The sequence below is a fragment of the Notamacropus eugenii genome, chromosome 4, assembly GCF_028372415.1.
Source record: "Notamacropus eugenii isolate mMacEug1 chromosome 4, mMacEug1.pri_v2, whole genome shotgun sequence".
Classification (NCBI taxonomy): Eukaryota; Metazoa; Chordata; class Mammalia; order Diprotodontia; family Macropodidae; genus Notamacropus; species Notamacropus eugenii.
In genome coordinates, this window is record NC_092875.1 from 210,161,173 (window position 1) to 210,167,900 (window position 6,728).

The 6,728-nt window shown below is 42.4% G+C and overlaps 1 pseudogene; it reads right to left on the reverse strand.

Moving 5' to 3' along the window:
- Positions 1-3,043: 3,043 nt before the first annotated feature.
- LOC140502412 (DDB1- and CUL4-associated factor 4 pseudogene) lies at positions 3,044-4,718 on the reverse strand (annotated as a pseudogene).
- Between the last annotated feature and the right edge of the window lie 2,010 nt (positions 4,719-6,728).

A 6,728-nucleotide genomic window follows, 5' to 3' on the forward strand; every position in this document is an offset into this window, starting at 1 on the left:
GCTTCTGGATCTTGTGTTATTCTGATTGTGTTTCCATAACACTCACATTGTTTCTTTCGGTTGCTTGTAATATTTTCTCCTTGATCTGGGAACTTTGAAATTTGGTTACAATATTCCTAGGAGTTTTCCTTTTGGGATCTCTTTCAGGAGGTGATTGGTGGATTCTTTCAATATCTATTTTACCCTCTGGTTCTAAAATATCAGGGCAGTTTTCCTTGATAATTTCTTGAAAGATGATGTCTAAGCTCTTTTTTTTTTGATCAAGGCTTTCAGGTAGTCCAATAATTTTTAAATGATCTATCCTGGATCGATTTATTTTCCACAGTTGTTTTTCCAACGAGACATTTCACCTTGTCTTCTATGCTTTCATTTTTTTTGCTTTTGTTTTATAATTCTTTGATTTTTCATAAAGCCATTAGCTTCCAATTGCTCCATTCTAATTACCAAGGAATTATTTTCTTCAGTGAGATTTCGGACCTCCTTTTCCATTTGGCCAATTCTGCCAGAGAAGAAGATATTCTTCTCCACATTGACTTTTTGGACTTCTTTTGCCATTTGGGTTAGTCTATTTTTAAAGGTGTTATTTTCTTGAGCATTTTTGGTTTCCCCTTTAGCAAGCAATTGACTTGTCTTTCATGATTTTCTTGCATCACTCTGATTTCTCTTTCTAATTTTTCCTCTACTTCTCTTACTTGATTTTCAAAATTCTTTTTGAACTCTAACATAGTCTGAGACCAATTCATGTTTTTCTTGGAGGCTTTGGTTGTAGGAGCTTTGACTTTGTTGTATTCTTCTGTTTGTATATTTTAATCTTTCTTGTCACCAAAGTAGTATTCTATAGTCTGATTGTTTTCCTGCTGATTGCTCATTTTCTCAGCCATTTATTTGACTTTTGAGCTCTTTGTCAAGGTAAGTCTCTGCTTTCAGTGTAGGTGGGGGTAATGTACTGTCCCAAGCTTAAGGAGTTTTGTACATCAGTTTTCAAAAATACCTCTAGGGACCTGCAAATTTTCAGATTTTCCAAGGCTGTACAATCAAAGGAGAGGTTTCCACTACTCTGCAGTCTGTGCTCTGGTCTGTGAGTGACCCCAGGCACTCCTCTCTGACCTGGAACCACAAGGAGTGGTTCCTCTCCAATGCTGCCACAAGCTTCACCATGCCAGCACTCATCCTCACTCTAGGACCTCCCCCCAGGAGTGTGACCCAGATCCATGCAGAGCAAATTAAAAGAATCCCACCTAAGCATTGGCAAAGGGATCCCTGGTATTCCCCTCCAATTACCGGCTCAATACCCCCTCCCAATCTGTGGGCCTAGAACTCCAGAAAGAGCTACTGCTGCTGCCACCACTGCTGCCACTGTGACCATTGTGGGCTCTGCCACCCCTTCTCCTACCCCAGGGCTGGGACTAGACCACATGAGTCTGTCACACAAGTCTCATAGGCTTTTTCCACTGACCTACCAAATTGTCCTTGGTGTTTTGAGGTTGAGAAGTTTGGAAACCACCATGGTTGCCAGTGATTTAGTCCTTTGAGGCCTGTTCAGTGTGTCTGTGTGGGCATGGCCCACATTGGACTCCACTCTGCTTCCAGTCTAGTGTGATGGATACTCCCTGTCGACCTTCCAAGCTGTCTTGAGCTGGAGATTTGAGTCACTATCGTTCTTTGAGTTCTACAGCTCCAGAACTTGTTTAGAGTTAATTTTTGCAGGTATTTGGAGGGATTTGGATTAGAGCTCAAGGAAGTCCCTGGTCTTACTCTGCCATCTTGGCTCTACCACCTCTGGTAGTTTCTTGAAAGGTGATATCTAGGCTCTTTTTTTGATCAGGGCTTTCAGGTTGTCCAATAATTTTTGCATTATCTCTCCTGTATGGATTTATTTTCCAGGTCAGTTGGAACCCTTTGTTAAGGAAGAACTCTGCTTCTAGAGTAGAGAATGCACTGTTCCAAGCTTTAGGGGTCTTGCATAGATGTTTTCAGAGATATTTCTAGGGATCAATAAATTTTTAGTTCCTCCAAAGTTGTATGATCAAAGGAGAGGTGTTTATTCCTCTCCTGGCTTGTCCTCTGGTCTGTGAGTGACCACAAACACTCTTTTCTGCCTTGGAACTGTGTAGTGGATTCCTCTCCACCACTACCACATAGTCCACCATACCAGTGCTCCTCCTTGCCCCAGGATGGCCACCCAAGACTCTGACCCAGATCCAGCAGGTCAAAGCAAGATAATCCTGCCTTAGCACCAGCAAAGAGATTTCTGCAATTGCTCCCTGATCAGCAGCTCGATCACTCCACCATCTGCTATTTGAGAGCTCCAGAAGCAGCTGCTGTCACTGCTGCCACTCTGGGGCTGGGACTAGATTCTCTTCTAGTGCTCTTCTCTACCCCAGGTCCAGCAGAGCCCTCTCACTGACCTTCAAACTTATCTTTGATGTTTGTAGGTTGAGAAGTATGGAAACAACAACAGTTACCAGTGATTCCTTCCCCTGAGTTCTGCTGTGGCCAGTCTGGGCTAGCAAGGCCCATGCTTGATTGTGCTCTGCTCCCACGCTGGTGTAATAAACCCTTCCTGATGATTTTCCAGGCTGTCTTGGGCTGGAGACTTGTTTTACTTCATTATTTTGTGGGTTTTGCAGCTCCATAATTTGTTTAGAGTCATTTTTACAGGTATCTTGAGGGGTTTGGGGAAGAGCTCAAGCAAGTCCCTGCTTTCACTCTGCCATCTTGGCTCTACCCTTCCCCCCAAAAAACTTGTTTACTTTTTAAAAATAGAGTGAGATCTTCCAAAGGAAGAGTAATGGCTACATTTTATGAAAAGAATTTGCACACTCCTTGAACCAACAGAAAAATTAGAGAATACATCTGCAACTTTCTCATGTAATGCAAGATTTATAACCTGAATCCAAGAAGCTAAGAAGAAAAAATAAATTTAAAGCACTCGTTGAAAATATCCTAGCAAGGATGGCAGCAATATCAATACCATTAGACCTTCTACTAATGAGTTACTCTTAATCTACTTCGTTAGAACTCCATTCCATTCAGATGGGGTCTACTGTGGTTCTTTCTCTAGTCTAATGCAAATTCCATTAGAGGATAAATAGTAGAGATCCTGTTGAACAGTCAGGAGAAATGTTGGCACTCCATGGGGGCTTCCGAGATGGGAAGAGAAAACCACACTGGGAATTTCTTCCTTGCAGACTGGGTATGGAGAAAGGATGGTTCTGAGTTGATGGGTATCATAAAGGCTCCATATCTTTGTATAGCAGTTCTGCCCCACTGCTATTAGAAGTTCTTCTTCCTCATGTATATGCAGGGGCAGGTGACATATTCATTATTGTTTCATACACTTATTTGCCCTCAAGTCCTATAGCTTGATCTTCCCAAACATTATCTGCTGCCACCAAATGCTGCTGATCTTGTAGGACCTGAACAGATGTCATAGCTGAATCATGGAAGAATTAGGCAGCTTTCAGCCCTGGCCTTTATGACTTTGGTGATGCAGATTGATAGTGAAGATCTTGCCAGAGCAGCAGTAACTGAATAGTATAGAGGCCGGGTGGCAAAATGTTGTGCCAATTCATCACTGTTGGTTCCAAGCATCTCCTGATGACCAGTCACTGCTCTGATTACAAGGACCCTTTTAGCCACACCTGTACAGAAGCAATTATTAGCCTGGGGCTTTAGGCACTGTGCACAGGACCTGGCAGCAAAGATCTTAAATCTGCGAAGCAGGGCAGGCTGGTCTCCTGCCCTGATGTTGCTGAACAAGAAGGCAGGAAGTAAACTGGCACAGTCCGGAGTCTCTGCAATGCCCATGAGACAGAGCAAAACATGGGAATCTGGATAAGTCAGAGAGGCCCAGCATACAGAATTTCCCTTGTGATTGGTAAGGTAGAGGTTGTCATACATCTCTACAGTGAGAGCCTTGGTTCCTAAACCACTAAGGTTGAAGATACCATACTTGCAGCCTCCATGTTTCTCATCATTAACTGTGAATACCCTCTCCTGAGCAGTGTCAGTCGCTATGAGTTTAAAGTGATCAGTTCCAACAACAGAGGACAAGTTCTGACTTTCCACCTTCTTTCTCTGCATGTGGTTTACACATAACTCATGGACTAGTAGGCAATAATTGGTAAAGTAGGGCAAATGCAACTGCCTCTCATTCAGCAAAGGTAATGGATTCAATCCAATTTTGGTTGTTTCTTTCCCTCCCTCCCTCCCTCCCTTCCTTCCTTCCTTCCTTCCTTCCTTCCTTCCTTCCTTCCTTCCTTCCTTCCTTCCTTCCTTCCTTCCTTCCTTCCTTTCTTTATCCCTCTCTCTATACGCACACACACACACACACACACACACACACACACACACACACACACACACACACACACACACACACACATATATATATTCTCTTCCTCTAAAAGCTTCAGTCTTCTGCTCTCCCTCTCTTTGTGCTGGATGAGCTTCCTTATGAGGGGTTTGCAATTGTTATCATCAGAAGGAACCAAGCAGAAATAGGTTCTTTTAATGATCAAAATAAAATCCTGGCAGTTCTGGCACTGAAGAACCTGTGATTGAGCTGGAAGCTGATGAAAAGGCTCTGGCATTGCTGTCAGCACTTTGAGGACTATGAGATGTGTCTGCTCCATAAACTTCATTAGAACGATGCCTTCTGTTTCAGCAACAGCTGTTAACTGCTTTTCCCATATTTCTTCCTGCTCTATGAGCATCTCTTCTTCATGTTTGTTGTGTTATCCTGGTCAAGTCACTTAAATCTGATGCTTACTTTGTTGATCTGTAAAATAAGTTGAAACTTCAACAAAGTTGTTCCAAGGATCAAATGATTCAGCCTGCTTCACTACTCCTGAAGTGAGCTCCCCTTCCATGTGCTCACTCCTGCCAATCCCAAGCTGGAATCTCTCCCATGTGTCCCACCCCCTCTTCCCTAGGATTGGACTTTCCGGGCTTTCTTCTCCTCCCCAACATCCCCTCCCTTTCTTCTCCTTCAGTCCCAGGCCTGAGAGGGAGTGGTGGGAAACAGAGGTCAGTCCCGAGAGAACAGGAGTGAGCTTGATGACCGGGGCTTACTGGCTCCCACAAACCCACCTGGGTTTTAGACCTAGCACTTCCTGCAAATCCCTAGAACTTGTAGCAATAATTTTTAGTAGAAATGGACATCTTGGAGGGTTACTAACTAAAAACTATACCAGTAATTTCTGATTCAAGAATTAGTTTATTAAGGCCACAGGAGACAATTCGCTAGATTAGGAACTGGACCTCTCTGCCTGAGTGAGTGATAAAACCCCTTAGCTTGTTAGACTAAGAGTAAATCAATTCTCTGAGAGCCAAAGAGTTTAGGATTATACTGCGATGTTCTCTGGTGTTGAGTGGAGTACATAAACACTGAGGCGATTGTTGGAACTAGCAGCACTGTGTTATCATCACTGAATAAATTTAGAAGCTTGATTAGCAGCACCTTTCAGTGACTAAATGATTATATGACTAAATCACTGAGATAACTCCATCAGCCTTTGGTATATTTGTCCTTCGTTGCCAAAGAAGACCATGCCATCAGAGAAATAATGACATGACTTGCACTTGACGTTTTTTTTTTTTTTGAGGGAGGGAGGGCTGTGCAGGTCACTAGACTCACTTCCCCAGAGTTATCTGAATCCAGTGACCACATATTTATCAGGATGACTCAAGATGACCCAGGATGAGGCAGTTGGGGTTAAGTGACTTGCCCAAGGTCACACAGCTAGTGAGTGTAAAGTGTCTGAGGTGATATTTGAACTCAGGTCCTCCTGACTCCTGCACTGGTGATCTATCCACTGCATCACCTAGCTGCCTTTACCAGTCTTTGGTATCCAATATGGCACTGACCAAAAGAGATGTATCCATGAAAGATACTTTGGAGAGGGGAAACAACATTCTCCATCCAAATGAAAATGGTTAATTCTGAGTGAATCGTAGGGTAAATCTTGGACATGTGCCAGATAGGGTAACAATATTAGGCTAACGTACTTGGAGGGAGATGGGAAGAGGTTTACTCATTAGTCACTTTTACTATCAGTCCCATTCTCTTTCTCATATCTAACAATTATCATGCTTTGGGAATTCTTCTACTCATCTAACTACTTAATTTTCCTTCATTGTTTACAGGGATATATCAGAATAACTAATTTCAGACGCATTTTAATCATTTCTAAAAGGTTCCCCTCCCCAGCATTTAATTGTCTTTAAACCTTTCCCGTTGACTCTCTCTAAGTTCAACAAATCACCTCAGCAAATGTTAAGCACTCCATATTTACCAACATTATGATAAGTATTATGGAGAACACAAAAGAATTAGGTACTATGGTCAGCGATGTTAAGGAATATACATCAAGTTGAGGGCTCAAGTCTTCAAATACACTAAATTTCAGTGGAGAAATGATATATAATAAAGTATAGTCAAGAGTAGAAGTGATTCAAGGATGAAAGGAAACAATGCATGTTGGAGTTTTCAAGGTCAGGCATCATAAAGAAGATAAGATTTCAGTTTGCAATAGAGGATGTGTAGGTTTTGGATTCATTGCAAATGCCAGAAAACTGTGGCTAGTCATTAGGTGAGCTATAGGAGTGTGATCTTATAATGTATTTCTGTTTGTGCATCTCACTATGAGACTTGTTCTTTCTTACCAGGGCTAGGTCACTGAAAGCATGCATGCTCTATGTGTCACCCAATACATCCAGACTGA